Below are 19,725 nucleotides of genomic sequence, written 5' to 3'. Positions count from 1 at the left end.
CTACTGACCATATAACCCAAATTTCTCCTCTTTAAACTTCTACAATGTATCTGCTATTAAGCTGTAAATTGGTAGAGTGCTAAATCCATTAACTGTTTCCCTTACTGGGATAATTTCTTAACTAGTACCTAGTAGCTATTTATTAAGTATGTGTTGAATCATTATTAATTAAAAATCAAAATACCATTATCATTATTACATTACAAAACTACTGATTAAACTTAATCATGTACCTATTTGGCTATTTAATTTTCCCAAGCATCTATTTGTGTCTTCACCAAATAGATGATGTGCTCCCAAGAATGAGGAGATATATTCAATACATCTATATATTATAAATAGCAAATTAAATATCTTATATTTAATGCCTCTTATAGAGCCCGCACAGTGCTATGCATACATAGCAGAATATCTACTACATGGCTGATATACAATAAATATTTAATGATAAAAATAGTTTCATACACCATCATTAAAAATTCACAAACAAAAGCAAGCACGTTACACAAAACATTAATTCAAACTGTTACATTAATTTGCATTGGCAAAACATGATATAGCCCCAAGCAGCTCCTCTGATTTGACAGATGTGTCCCTATTTGAGTAGAACATTTCTATAAAGTAGGACGTGTGAGTACTCTTTTAAATTGCTTTGTCATAGACCCTGGAGCAGTCATAATTTTTAGTTACTCTGGTTTCTCCAGCACTAAATGCAAGTAGCAATTCCTGTCATCTGTGCAACTTACAGTCATGCGATGATCTTAATATACTGAATCCTATTAGCTGAGACCTTAAGTATTGCCGAAAGTCATTCAATATGTACAGGATAACAATCCTGTGTCATTTTCTGTTAGGGTCCTTGACTGAGAAGTTAACACAAACTTACCTACCCCTCATTTACTCATTCGACTAATAAATATTGACTACCACTGCATGACCTGCTGTGCAAACAAATGATTCTAATATAATTCCAGTAGGTATTACATTGTAGGTACATAAAAAGTGCAATAAGGGCACAGAGAAAGGAGCGACACAATTCTTCTGGGGGAAATTAGTAGGCCTACTTTAACTATTGTGTATTCCAGTTTCAGAAAAGCATTGTAAATGCATTCATGACTGCTTGATTGTAAACTTGTGGAATATAGATTGGATGATAGCAGAGAAAGGGAAATTCACACCTGGCTTAACATCCTCATGCAAACAATTAGGCAATGGCAATCTCCAGCAGGGTGCCGCAGGGCTCCATGCTTGTCTCAGGTTCATCATTTTTATTTTTGAATTAATCGGCAAGACACAAAGTCCGATTATTAAATTTGTAGGTGACAAAAAACTGGGCAATATGTCAAATATTGTTGGCACAGAATTAACAGTAAACATCACCTTAAAAGATTAAAACAATAGGCTGAAATTAACAAAATGAAATTTAACAGGGATAAACAAAGATACAAAGTTGAGTGCTAAAAACCTCGACTGTACAAAATATCTGACTTTGCGACATTTTTAGCTAAACCACTGTGGGTGAGTTAGATGCAGAAAATCTTCATTTGGCTCTAAGCACTGATGTGTCTCTGAAAAAAGTTGTGAGCGCAATTTTTGCCTGTACAGATGGATATATATACTGTCCTGGGCAAAGGATACGATATGTATTCTCTATTCTACATGTGCAAATTGTATATATATCAAATTTACTTTTGGTAAATTACATTTTAAAAACATCTCAGACAAATTATAGGAGGACACTAAAGGAGGGTGAGAGGAACGATGAGGAAATAATCTAGAAATCACAGTACCTCTGAAGTAGATGGTTGCTGATGGGTTTCAAAACTACGCCAAACAAAATACAATTAAAGGACCTCGGTATTTCTTACAGGATGAAAAGATTAAAGGGAAACATGACAGCTATTTTCAAATATTTGAAAGCTATTATGTGGCAGAGGTGATTTGTTAAGTATGACTACAACAGGCAGAGTGGACAGAAGATACAGAAAATTAGTTAAAATGTTGACTGAATATGTGAAATGTTCTACTCCAGCTTTTACAAGTAAGTCTAGTTTGTGGAAGGAACCCAACAAACATTTTTTGAATACATTAATGAATGAATAGGTAATAAAGTATAAAAGCCTGATCTGTTGAAAAAGAGAAGCAGTCTCAGTAGGTAGCAAATGAGATTCCTGCTATCTCAGTGTCAGAAAAAGGCAATTGAATTGATTCCACTCTAAAAACAAAGAAATAAAATTTCATAGTAAGGAGTGAAAAAAATATCATATTGGGATTTTGTTTTAAAACTACAATTACCAAAGTGGAAATTTCATCTGATAGTCACCAAATTTTAAGTTGTAAAAGTTACAAGTTAACTTAGACTGCAGCAAGTATTGGTACATTTTGGGTGTGTATGTAATTTTTAACACAATTTTATAATATGATATTTTTCAACTCATGTTTGACTTTGGCAATATGAAAAGGATCATTATTGAGACTATATAGTTCACTCCATTAATTACTCCAGGCTCTGTTCTTAATTCATTGATATTCAAGTTGCCCTCTTTGGAAATGTTCGGGATGTTATAAATTTTCCAGTGTTGCTGCTTCAAAAAATTAGTTTAAATTTTCTGATCCTCATTTTATTTATTTATTTATTTTAAGATTTTATTTATTTATTTGGCAGAGAGATACAGAGAGAGAACAACTAGGCAGAGAGGCAGGCAGAGGGAGAGGGAGAAGCAGGCTCCCCGCCCAGCAGGGAGCCCGATGCGGGGCTCAATCCCAGGACCCGGGGATGATGACCTGAGCCGAAGGCAGCCGCTTAACCGACTGAGCCACCCAGGCACCCCTGATCCTCATTTTAAAGTCTTTGCTTGCAATTCAAGCATTCTCCATCATCCCTTTCATCTTTTTTTTTTTTTTGGTATAAATACTACAACTTTTGAAATATTTACATTTAGTTTTACTATTAATTTTTAATATGTTTCAATGTGGAATCAATTTGTACACAATTTTACAGTCAACAGGAAACTTCATAGTTACTGTTACGCTGGAAATGGTTGGGGACAATTTTATAAGTGATGCTAGAAGCGATTACTCACTTTTAAGCGATTAGTGCATTTTATGATGCTATGATCAATTTTACTTCCCTAAACAACTTAAGTTGAAATGATCTAAATTATATCTATAGAGGGAGGATCCACTCTAATAAAATAAAAGCAAGTTAATCATTAATCAGGAGAAAATATCTATATTAAGTGGGAGATTTAACTTAATGAATGATATGTTATATTCTTTTAAACTTTAAGTTTGACCTTGCAACAAACACACACATGTAGTTATGCTTAAGTCAGTCTTATCACTAGGTACCAATATATTTTGGTTTATGTTGCTACACGTTTTAATTTAGAGTTACCTAATTATTTCTATTATGTTAGATTGAATCCATTTATTTGGGTTATTTATTTTGATACTCTGATTCTGATACAGAATTTATTAGCTAGAACTTTTAAATTAATGTCATTCAAAATTTTGAGTAAGACTGAAGACATACACTTACAAGCTCTGCTTAAAAATCTCGCCACTAACTCATACCAATCTGTATTTCAAACTACCTAGTTCTACAATCAATCCTTTGATCCATCTCTCCATTCTCTTTTTTTTTTTCTTATGGAGAGATAGTTTTCCTTTGCTCCTTTGCTTTGTTTCTTATAGTCCACATATGAGAATGACATATTTGTCTTTCTCTGACTTATGTTTTTTAACATAATACTCTCAAGCTCCATTCATGTTGCTACAAATGGCAAGATTTCATTTTTTCTAACTGGAATTTAAATTTAAAAAAAAGAGAGAGAGAGATTTTGTCATACCCCTTTTCTAAAATATTGTTAGATTTAGGATTTTGAAAGAAAAAGAGTGAGTTGGTTTCTCTTCTGTGTAAATATATGTTGCCTGCTAATAGTCAATGGTTTTATTTCTAGAGATTTACAAACCAGCCATTAAAACATGTATGCTAGAAATTTTAGTTTCTTGCAAGTAGGAACATGATAGTTTCAGTTTTCCAGTGACTCTCCTGGTTCCAGTCCTCTCTGGTTCCACAAATATTGTCAATCGTAGCTTTGTAGCAAGTTCTCCCAAATTCCTTGCTATGAACCATATCTGGGTTGATTGATTTGAATTCATATTGAATAGTTAAATAGCTCTTACTGTCTCTTCATTTATATTATATTTCTATTCCTTTTAACAATTTCTTCTATCCTTTATGTATCATTTTTTTTTTCTTTTGGATAAAGAAAATGGAAGTAAAATGTGAGTTGGAAGCCTTGATTTAGCTCATGAATTTCAGGAGAGCCATCTATTTAAAGTGGAGGTCAGAGGATGTGTTTAGTTTTTGTGCAAACATATCCAGAAAAAAAAAAAAAAAAGCAAACTTTTTTTCCCCCTTACACACATTTTTACAGAAGCTTAAACTTGTTCTGGACAAATTGCTACCTGCCCACCCCATCTCCTTCTTTCATATCAACCTTTTTTGTTTCTTAAGAACAACATCTAAATAGATATACTATAGTACCTTCATGTAGAATATACTTGGCGTATGTTAGCAGAAAAAAAAGTAATTAATATGTTGCAGAGTAATTTGTTGAAAATAAAAGCTAATAAATTTAGGCAGATTATCCCAGATTAAAATTAGAACTGGGAAGACGGTTGAGACATTCTCCTCTGCTGTAATAAGCACTGTGGCTTCTTAGTGAGGAGGATACTAATAGGCAATTATCTCAGAGAATGGGAAATCAGAAATAGTTGGGAGATAAGTTTTGGATTCCTCCCAAAGTGTTTATATGCCTCCTATTTGTATGGTTTTCTGATTGTTCTTTTACCTCAGGGGAAAAGTTTTTATATGGAAATGTTTTTATAGGAATGACTCAATTCCCCAGAGAATGAAAATCTGAGGACCAGAGTAGAGAAGAAGGCATGGTCTTTTCAACTTGGAGGGAATTTCCAGTGGGGTCCCACACTCTCTGATCCTTTTCCATGGGACAGACTTCAGAATACTTCTATCTTTTGCTATTATCCTCCTGATACTTTATATATGGCAATAATATTCACAGAAGTAGCTATTATTTGTTAAACATCTATGTTTCAGACATCATGACTATCTCTAACAGCCAGGACATGTATACGAGATGTTTAATCTTATCTTCATTTTACAAATTAAGAAACTGAGATTAGAGAGTTAAATAACAAGACAACATCTCCCAATTATGAAATGCCAAAATCAGGCATCTAATACAGTTCTATCAGGTTTCAAACCTCTGTTTCTTCCACTTTAGCACATTGCCGTGCTTAGCCTTCAATACTAAGTTATAAATTAGATTTGAACTAACTTTGGGTAAATTTTGGAAGCAAAATGAGTTTTCTCCTTACACCATGTCCTTCCACATGTTTTTGTGGACTTGTTATGAGAACTGAATTCAATTAATCACATCTATCAGGAAACTTGCTGCTACTGTACACAGATTCACTGTATATTAAATTAACATGTCTTTTTTGTGGACTATCACGACATTTCCATTTGAAAACGACATACCATTAAACATTTTATTTATTACTTTTGGCAGTCAGATTTTAGCCAACTGCCGGCGCTGTCTTTTTGTTTCATTTATAGTATGACAGAAAGGACAATGCGTCGCCTGGGAAAGCTCCCACATTTTGGGATTCTGTTCTGTGCATAGCTTTTCTGCTGCCATTTTGGACAAAGAAAGGGACCCATGACAATGGTTATGACAGCAGATGTGATTTTTATGTGGTATCAGCTCTTTTTTGCTGGGCGGAGGTAAGTACCATCGAAAGTTGACACCGAAAATGCAGAGCACCATGCCAATATGGAATGTACCATCCCTAAAATTCATCTGCTCTATGGCAAAGAAAGCTTTATAGAAATACAATGAGAATAATGAACATTTTATTTAGAAAGCTATACTTGCATTTAAGTGAAAATTCCATATCAAAACAGGTAAAGATAGTAAGCAAGATAACCTCATTCTCAGTGCATTTTTTTCTTGTTGGTAGCACTGGGAATTACGTTTCCATTTCTATCAATTCAGTAATCATTTATGGGACATTCTGTGTAAAAGTCACTGTGCTGAAAGCTGTGACAATTAGGAATCTGCCTGTGACACAGCCTCCTCTCAAGAGGGCAGACACAGTTTATATTCTAGACTAGCAGTGGACACCCACTGTTATATAAAAGCTTGTGTAGAGCATGCAACAGAAGTACGTGTCGCAGGAGCACCCTGGAAAGAGAATGGAGAGGAATTTATGGGTCTTTAAGTTGTTCTTTGGAGGATGGATAGAATTTGATTGGTAGAAGAAAATACAGATGAAAAAAGTGAGAAATGACATTGAGATGTAGGAGTGAGATGGCCGGTTGACGATTTGAGTAGCTGAGAAAGATGTGAATAGCTGAGTAGCTGAGAAGAATGAATAGGAGATGAAATCAGAAGTATATGCTCGTCCTACTATAGATGACTTTGCATGTCAGGTTACTGTATTTCTTATGTAATAATTAAGATAGTAAAGGTTTTAGAGCAGGTGAGCTAATTAGTGCTAAAAAATGTGGGGAAAAAAATAAGAGTAATAAGTAGCCAGGCAGTCTAGCAACCTGATTAGGAAGGTGGGCCCTGAGGTCATTTTGTCTCGGTTCATATATTCACTCCTCCCCCTGGTAGCTATGTAGTCCAAGACACTTACTGTTCCTTTTCCATTCTTTTTCTGTGTTTTGTAAGATCAAGAGACTACTAATTATATGCCTATTTAACAGTAGTGTTGTGAGAACTAAATGTGATAATACAGAAAAAGAATGAATGCAAGATGATCCACAGAGTAAGTACTCTAAAAAAGTTGGTTGCAATTGATATTTTTAAAAGTTTTTATTTAAATTCCAGTTAGTCAACATACAGTGTAATATTACTTTCAGGTGTACAGTATAGTGATTCAACACTTCCATACATCACCTGGCGCTTTATCACAGCAGGTGTACTCCTTAACTCCATCACCCTTCCCCCCACCCACCTCCCCTCTGGTGACCATCAGTTTGTTTTCCATAGTTAAGAGTCTTTCTCTTGGTTTGCCTACCTCTCTCTTCTTTTTCCCTTTGTTCATTTGTTTGGTTTCTTAAATTTCACATGAAATCATATGGTATTTGTCTTTCTGTGACTGACTTATTTCATTTAGCATAATACACTCTAGCTCCATCCATGTTGTTACAAATGGCAAGACTTCATTCTTTCTGATGGCTGAGTAATATCCCGTTGTATGTAGTGGTGTGTGTGTGTGTGTGTGTGTGTGTACATATATATATGTATATATATATCCATATATGTGTGTACAGATACATATATACACATGTATATATACATATGTACACCGATGAATGGATACAGAAGATGTGTGTATGTGTGTGTACATATATACATCCATCTATATATATATCCATCTATGTGTGTGTATACATATGGATGGCTACATACATATACACACACATACATATACACACACATACATATACACACACATACATATACACACACATACATATACACACACATACATATACACACACATCTTTATCCATTCATCAATCGATGGATATTTGGGTTCTTTCCATAATTTGGCTATTGTAGATAATGCTGCTATGAACATCAGGGTGCATGTGTCCCTTTGAATTAGAATCTTTGTATTCTTTGGGTAAATACCTACTAGTTCAATTGCTGGATCATAGGGTAGTTCTATTTTTAACTTTTTGAGGCACCTCTATATGTTTTCCAAAGTGGCTGCACCGGTTTGCATTCCCACTAACAGTGTAAGAGTGTTCTCCTTTCTCCACATCCTTGCCAACACCTGTTGTTTCTTGTGTTGTAGATTTTAGCCATTCTGACACGTGTGAGGTAAGCAAATCAATCAATGTGATACACCATTGTCACCATTATTTTATTAGTAAGAGAAATGATAAGAACCATATGATCATTTCAATAAATGTAGAAAAAGCATTTGACAAAGTACAACATCCATTCATGATAAAGACCCTCAACAAAGTAGGTTTGGAGGAAACATACCTGAACATAATAAAGACCATATATGAAAAGCCCATAGCTAATATCATCCTCAATGGGAAAAACTGAGAGCTGTTCCCCTACGGTCAGGAACAAGACATGATGTCCACTCTCGCCATTGTTATTTAACATAGTACTGGAAGTCCTAGCCACAGCAATCACACAACAAAAAGAAATAAAAGGCATCCAAATGACAAGGAAGAGGTAAAATTCTCATTCTTTGCAGATGACATGACACTTTATATACAAAACCCAAAGACTCCACAAAAAACTGCTAGAACTGATAAATTCAGTAAAGTTGCAGGATACAAAATCAACATACAGAAATCTGTTTCATTTCTATACACAAATAATTAAGCAGCAGAAGGAGAAATTAAGGAATCAATCCCATTTAGAATTGCACCAAAAACCATAAGATACCTAGGAATAAACCTAATCAAAGAAGTGCAATTGATATTTTTTTATGTAACATTTTACTAGCATTTCTAGATATATTTAGATAATATGAGGGGGAGATATTTCAGCAAGAGAGGTGGCATGGGAGGTAACTGAAAGGTCTAAGGTTTATGAAAAAGAAGTCATGGACAATGAGAACAAGTAAGAGGGGTCATGATCATGGTAAACTGCCCAGAATGCCCACCCAGCTGAGAATGTGTCCAGCCATCAAGACTGACTCTAATGAAGTTAATACCTCTCAGAAAGAATAAGAGACCAGTAGGTTTTGTGTATTTTGAGTGCAAGACAGTGAGCTCATCTTGACTGTCAGTGACAAATTTACATTTTCCACATTACACTATAGCCACTGGCTTCAAAATTTTCATGCAACAAAATATTTTATGTATAGTGTTCTTGAAAATAATTTTTAATTTGAATTTCACTTATTTTTATTCATGTAGTATTGCCACTATTTTCTTTTAAAAGTAATAATAAATGAAGAGTAAAAGGGTAGCAGGGGCTAAGATGAAGAACAAAAATAGGTACTCTTTAAGCTAGATAATGTGAATTAAAAGCTTCCGTTAATGAAAACAAAAGGAAATAAATTCTGCTGATGTAATGTACAACATGATGGCTATAGTTAATAAACTGTACTATATATTTGAAAGTTGCTAAGAGAGTAAAATTTAAGCGTTTTTACCACAAGAAAAAGATTTCATAACTATGTGTGGTGTGGATGTTAACTAGACTTATTGTGGTGATCTTTTTACAACACGACTATACAAACTAATACAATGTATACAAACTAACAATGTAATATGTCAATTATACCTTAATTAAAACAAACAAAAAGCAAAAGGAAAGGGCAGAAACAATAAATTTAAAATAGCAATAAATTAAATAGTATTCATTTGGGAATTTGTGCAATGCCTTGAAATTTTTAATATCAAATTATATACTTTTAAAAATATGATCCTTACAGGAATACTAAGAAATAGGCCATGCACATGGGAGAGGTTGAGGGGATCCAGTAAATTACATCCCTTCTCTCTGCCAATATTTGGAAAAATGAGAGATGGACATAGAAATCAGAAAAATTCACTCATTCATTCAACAAATATTTACTTAACTCTTCCTCATACTTGGCACTCTTAAAGACACTGGTGATAAAGCAGTGAATGAAACAAAAAGATCCCTGGTTGTAGAACTTACTGGTCCGCAGAAGGGGATGAATGACAGATGGTTTGGAGACACAGAGATTCACTGCTCAAAGCCTACTTCAAGGCAGGACATGATGCGCACTGCCCAGTGAGAAGTACTGTGGCAAGATGCCAGTCCCAGGCCTCGGAGGATGCAAGCCTAGCTATGCTTCAGCTTTGGAACCAAGTTCACACTCTGCAGAGCAGATACCAGCCATGCCTCACCAAGGGCCTACCCATTTCTGCCCAGTGTGGGACTCCCTTAATGGATTCACTTGGGATTTGCAGAGAGGGTTTCAGGCCTTCATCAGGGTAAGAGTGTTCCAAGTGCTCATTCCATGTGCCCAACCTCACAATTCCGTTTATTTCAGAAGTATTAACCCTTCCCCCAACCCTGTGGTAGTTCTAATTCAGAGACAATATCCTTTCCTGAAGAGCTATCATAGATGTTGGTAAAAGATAGAGGATTTCATTGGGGAGGGTATGTGCTATGGTGAGCACTGTGAATTGTGTAGGACTGTTGAATCACAGACCTGTACCTCTGAAACAAATAACACATTATATGTTAAAAAAAAAAAAAAAGAAGAAGAAGATAGTAGGAAGGGTAAAATGAAGAGGGGGAAATCGGAGGGGGAGACGGACCATTAGAGACGATGGACTCTGAAAAACAAACTGAGGGTTCTAGAGGGGAGGGGGGTGGGGGGATGGGTTAGCCCGGTGATGGGTACTAAAGAGGGCACGTACTGCATGGAGCACTGGGTGTTACATGCAAACAATGACTCATGGAACACTACATCAAAAACTAATGATGTAATGTATGGTGATTAACATAACATAAGAAAATTTAAAAAAGAAAAAGATAGAAGATTTTATTGTTATAAGGAAGAAAGCCTGTTGTTGGATGTAGCTTCAGAGCTAGGGCCAGAAGGGCTTGTTTACCCCTTACCTGTGAAGTACACCGTCCTACCCTCACAGTTTCAAGCGGTATGAACAACTGCAAGGAGGTGCCTTACTGAAGTGTGGAGAATACAAACTTGAGCAGCAGGAAGGTTAGCAAAATAAATATAAGCCAGATTCAACACCCAGATAAGTCATCCCTTCCACAGGGCTGAGTGAGTGAGGGGCGGTGAGAGATGTGATGCCCACTGCAGCTGAAACCGATCCACAGGGAAACATGACATCATGGGAAAGGAGGCTGCTTATTTATAGACCCAACAGGCATTATTTTTCCCATTTCAAAGATAACGAAAATAAAATTCAGAAATACTGAGTCACTTGCCAAAGATTATATAAGAAGTAAATTCAGGAGCCCGGACTCACAGCTTTTTTAATTCAAGTAAATCCATTTGGATATCTTCTCTATATCTGAATGCCGTCCACACATCAAGCTAGAGTACAGGTGTAGAGGACGAAGTCAGCACTTTGTACTTAAGATATTGCAATTAATCCAGAGAGTCAGAAATTTTGGATGATTTCAATACAGTATTCTCTATACGATGCTTGATTGAGGATACCAAAAGGACACTGAGCCTCCCCCCCCCTTGTCAACAATGTGTTGATGAAAGGGTATGGGTGGCTTCCCAAAGGAGGTCGTAGTTCAGTTGAATTTTGAAGGCTAGTAAGAATGACCCAGATAAGTGGGTAGAAGATTAAAAGTAGAAGGCAATTCTGGATAAAAGGAGCTAAGGCCTAGAGATCTGAGAGAGCACAGAACCTTCAGGGAAGACAAGCGGTTACAAATGGCTAGAGAATGTAGCACAAGGAGAGAGTGATAAAATACAGGACTAAAAACACACACAGCGCCACTTAGTCAAAAACTTACTGTGTGCCAAACGGTACTGTGTGCTGAGGATATAACAGGAATGGGTAAAATAAATGGGGTCTAGATCCTGAAACCACACTGTCTGAACGTTGTCTGACTGGGAAAGGATATGTTTCTAGAAGGAAAGGCAGCAGCACTTACTCGGTGCTGGGGTGGGCATGGAAAAGGCTTCCTAGCAGAAGGAAATTTCCACCTGAGACAGGAAGTATGAGTAGGGTTTTACCAGAAGAAAGGTAAGGGAAGAACATTCCAAAGAGAGGAAATAGGATGCCCAAAAAACAAAGGGCCAAAAGAAAAGGGCATAACTTGTGAACTGAAGAACACTGGAGAATAGAATGTGAAACAAGGACATATATTCAGTTGAAAAATGATGTTCTAAGAGAAAACATATGTGGTCTATCATCACTTTAGTAAGTGTTAAATTCTATATCCATAGCTTCTAAAATCTGTGAGAAATCTCCTTTATCAGGCCAAAGGAACACAAGAAGGGCCCATCACATGATTGTACATATAGTTGTTGGGAAACTGCTAAATTGCCCCAAATTTGACAGTGATCTTATAAACTCCTCAAATTTCACGACTCTGCTTTCATCCCACTGAGTGTAGGTTTTTTTAAAATTGTAAAAATGCAAATGCCTCTAGGATTCTAACATTTTAACTTTACTGATATTTATAGCACAGTAGGAATAAACTATCCATTTTTAATGGTGTTAGAGTAGAATACATAAAACTTGACATGGAACACCCGTTCTAATTTGTCAGAGCTGACTAAGTTTAATCTTTCTTCAGGAAATAGGACCAGTATAGGGCTGTGTACCTGGGTATTGCAAATCACATTATAAGTGAGAGGACCTCCAAACAAACCTCTGAGATATAGACTTTTTCAGCTGTTTTCAACATGCTCTCTTACACATCTACGTGGAAAACGTGTTTCAACATTTAAGCTAAATCTTGTTCGATCTTCTTGATATCTCAGAATCTAATTAGAAGTTTTGTGCAAACATTTAATATGTACCTACAAACTTTTAATACATATATAACTCCTAACAGGTATTTATTTATTTATTTAATTTATTATTTTTTTAAAGATTTTATTTATTTATTTGACAGAGAGAGACACAGTGAGAGAGGGAACACAAGCAGGGGGAGTGGGAGAGGGAGAAGCAGGCTTCCCGCCGAGCAGGGAGCCCGATGCGGGGCTCGATCCCAGGACCCTGGGATCATGACCTGAGCCGAAGGCAGACGCTTAACGATTGAGCCACTCAGGCGCCCCTCTAACAGATATTTAAAAAGGAAACAAGGTTAGCTTTTGTGTTTTAATAAGAGATTATATGTTGTTGTGCTCTAATGTAAGGTAAAACAAAAATATAACAAAAAGACAAAGGAAATAAAATATGCTTTTCAAAAGAAAAATCTTGCCGCTTGAAAAATATCTCAAAAACAACTTTACATGGTAGAAGAAAATCACTGCAAAGAATGGAATCGTCAGCGTTAAGTATTTGCTCTAAATCAGCCATACTTAATTTTTAATGATGCTAACAATAGCAGCAAACCAGCCTCTTGTTTTGCTTTGTTTACTTGATGTTGTTATTTCGCCATTACTTTGACAAGTGGAGTTCAGAGGGAGTTCACTCAGAGATACCACATCTTCTGGAAGATGCAAGACTGGCACTGGAGGCCACTGGGGACTCTCTGTTTCACAGTCTATATATGAACACACTTAGAACAATTTGGAATCTTCTATTTCATGTCCTGCCCGTAGCTATCTTATTTGTTCGAACCCGTGATCAGATTACAGAAAGATTACACTTTAACCTGCATTTAATCTAAACTAAATAGATATCAGAAGCCATGTTAAGAAATTCAATTTTGTTGCTTTTAAGAGTCAGGTGAAGGGTGGGGTTTTCTTTCGGTATGTTAAATGTTGCTGAGCAACATAAAATTGTTTTCAATATAGTTTATACCAGGGAAGGGCAAAACTAAGTTGTTCCTTCATTTCAAGGGGATGCTTTCTATGAAATTTCCTCTGCAGATACCAGCATCTCGCTAAGCAAAAGGTCAGAAAGAATTATAACAAAATGTATGTTGGAGAAAATCTTGGGGGGAAAGATATTACTCCTAAAAGGTATTTCAAAGTCTTAGACATTGCAACCCTGTCCCTTTTAATACGGTGGTTACATTTTTTTTTTTTTTTTTGTAACAGTAAAGTGCAGCTTGTCATTCTATCCTTTTCAATTATTGTTCTTTCTATTACTATTTAAGGCCAGTAAGTTTACAACCCGTTCTTAGCTCATCTTTAATAAGCATTTACAGTTGAACAGACCTAGGTTAGACTCTGTTTACTATTTCTAGGCTTCATAGGGGTCTAGGTAGTTTCATAGTACTTACATTATGCACCATAATGATGAAGTAACACATAAGACTTTGTGATCTTTGGGATGCTTTTTTTTTTTTTAATTATGTTCATGAGTCACTTTTGTATAGATGACAATGCCACCTTTAACTTGATTTGCATATCATTTAAGAATTACTTAGAGCAATAGAACCTTTATTAAAAAACTTCAGAGTATTTTATGGAGTCCTAGAGATCCAATTTTTTCACTTATGATGAGGGGTTTCAGGTCTTATAGGGAAACACTGAGGTTGTGGGGGTTTGTTTTTTACACACTGCTTGAAGGAAAATCAAATAACCCATGTTACAAATAAAAACAAAGATAGGACAAAAATCTAGAAATATCATATAATTGCACAAAGACTCCCATGACTCTAAGATGACATCTTTTTTTTTTTAAAGATTTTATTTATTTATTTGAGAGAGAGAGAATGAGAGACAGCATGAGAGGGAGGAGAGTCAGAGGGAGAAGCAGACTCCCTGCTGAGCAGGGAGCCCGATGTGGGACTCGATCCTGGGACTCCAGGATCATGACCTGAGCCGAAGGCAGTCGCTTAACCAACTGAGCCACCCAGGCGCCCTAAGATGACATCTTTTACATTTTAACTATTGGCATTTTTTTCCTTTGAGCAAATAAAGTGGAATGTTAATAAAAATGTAATTAACTATATAAGAAACTGTTTTTACTGTCTAGTCTTGAATAATTTCTTTTTTTACATGGTATGTTTTTTCCTTGTTTCAAACAAGGGAGAGTAATTAATCTTTCCTTTACAAAAAAGGGAGGGGTATACAAAAGGTTTGAAATACTGTATGGTATAGGAACGGAGTGATTGTTATGTTTTTTGTTTTTTGATTTTCAGGTTAAGGGGACCAACCCTCTTCTAAATTGATGCTTCCAAGATTCTTCTGTTTGGGCCATTGGAAGCCAACTCATGGCTGCATTTCTGGAAAGTATATAAAACTAATATTGTTATGTAGTTTCACTGACAGACACGCACTCATGCAAAGCAAGATGGATGGCATGTCGGTTTTCTCTATCATGGGATCTCCATTTAGCGACCCAGAGGAGGACTGAGAGAACTTGTCACACAAGCATGACAGGGCCAGATACGGCTTTAAATGGAGTTCCAAATCTCATATAGATTTGAAGTTGCAGCTAGAGCACAAAATTTGTCATAAAAGACTTGTCAGTACCAAGTTCATTAAGGTAAAGGATGATAGTACTTTATCTGGACACAATTGAGCTCTCCTTCAGCGGCCAGATCTTCAGTCACAGGAGAGCTGTGTTTTGTTTTGTTTCTTTCCTTAAAGACCTTTTAAAATGATTTCATTTAGATTTTCCTTGTGCTTTAAACTTAACTCAAAAGTTTCTTATAGCATCCCCCCCCCCATTTTACTTCTTTTTTTCTCCTTTGTTAAATTTGGAGGTGTGTTTGTGGTGTCAATTCACAGGCACTGGGGACCTGACTGAGTGTGGAGGTGAGGTGTTAAACTGCTCAGGGCAGAACTTTAACGCTTAAGGTGAAAGACAAGGCTCTTAATCACTTGCACTGTGACTGCCACGTTCAGAATTTCTTGGCTGCCACGGAACTTTCTTCTAGTCAACATCCAGAGATCAATAAAGGTATTCAGAAACACAAGGCTGTCCCAGGTTTAACTGAAATCCCGATGTTACAAAGTCATGAAGAATTTCATTCCTAAATGCAAACAGGTTTCCAAGAAGGTAAGTCTGCTATTTTAAAATACACTATTTTGATAGCAATTTGTAACTATTAATGTAAGCATAATTCATATCTGTTATATCTTTTTCAAAGACTGTTAGGGTTTTTTGGTTTGTTAGCATTTTTAGTTTTTAGGTTTTTTTTTTTTTCTAAATACAAGAAACATACCCATGAGGTCATCAGGGGCATCTCACTCCTATTATCTTCATTTTATAGATGGGAAAAACAAAGGGAAAGATGAGTGGGAAAATAAAGTTATTTTGTTCTTGTTTTAGAAAGTAAGATAACGACGACTGATTTACTTTGCAGTCCGATTTCTAGCTTATAGTTAGCCAAAACAATGATCAAATTTTATTTTATTTTTTTAACGATTTTATTTATTTACTTGAGAGAGAGAATGAGATAGAGAGAGAGAGAGCATGAGAGAGGGGAGGGTCCAAGGGAGAAGCAGACTCCCTGCTGAGCAGGGAGTCCGACACGGGACTCGATCCCAGGACTCCAGGATGATGACCTGAGCCAAAGGTAGTCGCTTAACCAACTGAGCCACTCAGGCGCCCGCTATGATCAAATTTTAAATGATACATCACAAATGTGGTTATGCTCCTTCCTGTCCCCTTTAGGACTGAAGGTCCAGCCACTGTACATGCTGCCAGATATCAGCCCTCAGCTGATGGCTTTTGCTAGGAATTGTCCCTTCCCCATGTAGCCAGTATCCAAAAGGAGTGGGACCCTTGACCCCAGCTCAGGAGGTCTCTAAAGTGTCACCTCAGGTTTAGAGCTACCATGAGACCAGCTGAGGTTTCTGTTGAGATTACATTGAGCACAACTTCTCATTCTGCCCTGACCATCTTGATTGCTTCCCTTCTTCCCCAGGTTTTGATCCCGAGAACACTCTATAGTAATCTCCCCTGCATCTATATATTTTGTCTCAGATTCTGCCTCCCAGGAAATCTGATCAGTGACATGATATTTTGAGTTTATGGGGTGGGGGAAACACACCAATATTTACCCTTCATTTTTTTCCTCTCAATATTTCTGATATACATTAAAATAATTTTCTTTTGGGGTGCCTGGGTGGCTCAGGTGGTTAAGCGTCTGCCTTCGGCTCAGGTCACGATCCCAGGGTCCTGGGATCGAGTCCCACATCGGGCTCCCTGCTCCGCGGGAAGCCTGCTTCTCCCTCTCCCTCTGCCTGCTGCTCCCCCTGCTTGTGCTCTCTCGCTTTCTCTCTCTCTCGCTGTGTCAAATAAATAAATAAAATCTTTTAAAAAATAATAAAATAAACAAAACATTTTTCTCTTATTACATTGTATTCAAATAGCTTTTGAAATAAAACAATACATAGTTTCTCCTCACAGTTTCTATGAGTCAGGAGCATGGCATGGCTGGGTCCTCTGCTCAGGCTCTCAGCAAGTCTGCATTCAAGATGTCAGGCAGGCTCTGTTCTCATCTGGAGGCACAACTAGGGAGGAATCTCTCTAAACTCCCTCATGTCGTTGGCAGAATTTATTTATTTGCAGAGGTAGACCTCATTACATATTGTTTCCTCAAAGCCAGCAACAGAACACACTCACACATGCACACACACACAAACGCACACACATACACACACACACACATTAGTGAGAAATAGTATCTGGTACTTTGCTTTCAGACTCAGCTTTAGACTTTCTATAAAAAGCAGTCACCTGATTAGGACAGGCCCACCCAGAATAATGTCCTTTTTGATTAATTTAAACTGATTAGAGACTTCAATTACATCATCAAAATCCCTTTATATCTGCCATGTCCTATTGGGTAGATGCAAGTTATAGGTTCTGCCACACACAGAGATTATAAACAGCTGTCATTCATCTTAGAATTTTACCAACCACATGAAATAAATTTATATTCATTACAAAGCAAGAAGCAGTAATTTCTGACGTTACCTATGTTCAGGTAGGTAAGTATAATTTAATAGAAGGGATGCATATTTCAGTTTAGGAAGATTCTTAAGATCTGGAATTTTTTGCTCTGACACTGGAGCTCAAATAATTGTTAGTCCAGGTTTTCTTTGCTTGACTCTGACCTCTTGTTTCAATTCTTCTGTGCTTCTACTCACAGAGCAGCCAGGGCTCCAAATGTGCTTCCTAGAGTAACACATTCCACCTACTTCTTGGTCTCAAATTTCTCTATACCTTTTATTTTTTTCTTTCCCAAATGACTACCTGTTTTGCTTATTGCTGGCTCAGAGTCAATCATTGTTTCCTAAGGAAGACTGACAAAGTTCCTCTCTTTTTTATTCTTCAAAATGGCAATGTGGGCACGCACACTTATGGTTCCTTGCATGGAAGTGCACGCTTCTTGTAGTGCCTGGGAGTGGAGGACATTTTGATGCACCATTGTACATGACTTACTTTGGCCAAAGGAACAATATTGGAAAGAACAGAAGCAGAGGCTTTTGGATTGGCCTCTTGACTTCCTGCCATTCACCGTTAAAAGAATTTGCCTCGCTGGGCTAAGGCGGATGACAGAAAATCAGAGGAGGTCTGAACCCAGCCCATATCACAGGCCCATATCACATGACTTGCACCTTGAAGTAGAACCACCCAAAGAACAGAGCTTAAGACTGGCTTAACCATAACTGACCTCTAGTCAGGTGAGCATGAGAATAAAGGTGTTTGGTTTAAGCCACTGGTATTCCCAGTGGTTTGGTAGGCGGCACTATTGCAACAATGACTGAGTAAAACTTTATCAGGTATATATGAATTTGTACATATCTACATGAAATTTACGTAATACATTGCATAGGTCATAATATAAGAAAAAGGATATTTGACAATCCGTCACTACACTAATCCTAACATTAGGAGGTAATGTTTTCATCTGTAATACATACAGCTTAATGAATGGAGTATCTTGCCCCTTAGTAAATTCTATTAGCCTATCAAATCTTAACTCAAGTCCTATCTTCTCTATGACTCTTCCATTATTTTTTTCCTAGGAACTTCTTTGGACCCCTGCAAGATTTATGAATTTACTAAGTGTTTTAGTTTTAAGTATATTGTGTTTGTTCAGTTGGGCTGAGTTTCCTTCTGTGCTTGTGGCTAACCATGGTATTAGAGATAACACTGTCATTTCCTATGTTTGTTCTCTAGTAGGGCAGTCTTGGAATGAGTGCTATTTATTTATTAGTTCATCAAATATTTATTGAGAGCCTATTATGGACAAGGCACCATGCCAAATTCAGTGTTATCACTTACTTTTCTCTGATAATAGAACTTCTCTACCCAAAACCTTATTGTTAATGACCACACATCTATCTATACTGTAAAATAGAGATCATTAATAGCACTTTCAAATATTGTTTATATCTACCAAATATTTCAATATATTTAAAATACAGATATAAAATTTTAAAAGGTTGCTATTGACATAGTCACTAATAAAGATGCATTGATATGGCAATAAAATAACTGAGTAATCATGAAAATATAACAAAGATAACATGTATTATGTCCTTTCCCTACCCCAACTACTTTTCAAAGCATTACATGTATTTGGCCACTTAATCCTTACAATGCCCTGTGTCATTATCATTATCCCCATGGAGGCCAATAAAATTGCTTAAAGACATAAAATTAATAATTTCTGGAGCCAGATTAAAACCCAATTCTAGAACAAGAAACACACACAAAATGGCATACACAGAATGTATATATTACAAAGGTGCCAACATCAAAATGGTGGTGGTGAAGAATTCAGATTTTAAAATCAGGTGACTTAAGTTTCAAATTTCAGTTTTTACTTATTTGCTGTGTGATCAAAAGCAAGTTAAATCAATTAAACTGTTGTCTCATTTGTAAAATGAGAATAGCAGTAGTTAACTAATTTTTATGTACAAATTAAATAAGATATAAAACTCTTAGAACAGTGCCTGGCATGCAAAATGTGCTGAATAAATTCCAGTAATTACTATTTCTTCATGATCTTCCCCAAATTGACTAAATGAGTCAATAATCTTTGTAGACACCACACGGACAAAATAAATAAATATGGCCATGTGAGAAATTAACCACTTATA

This window comes from Zalophus californianus, chromosome 3 (assembly GCF_009762305.2).
Source record: "Zalophus californianus isolate mZalCal1 chromosome 3, mZalCal1.pri.v2, whole genome shotgun sequence".
NCBI classification, from domain to species: Eukaryota; Metazoa; Chordata; class Mammalia; order Carnivora; family Otariidae; genus Zalophus; species Zalophus californianus.
This window is presented reverse-complemented; position numbering follows the sequence as displayed.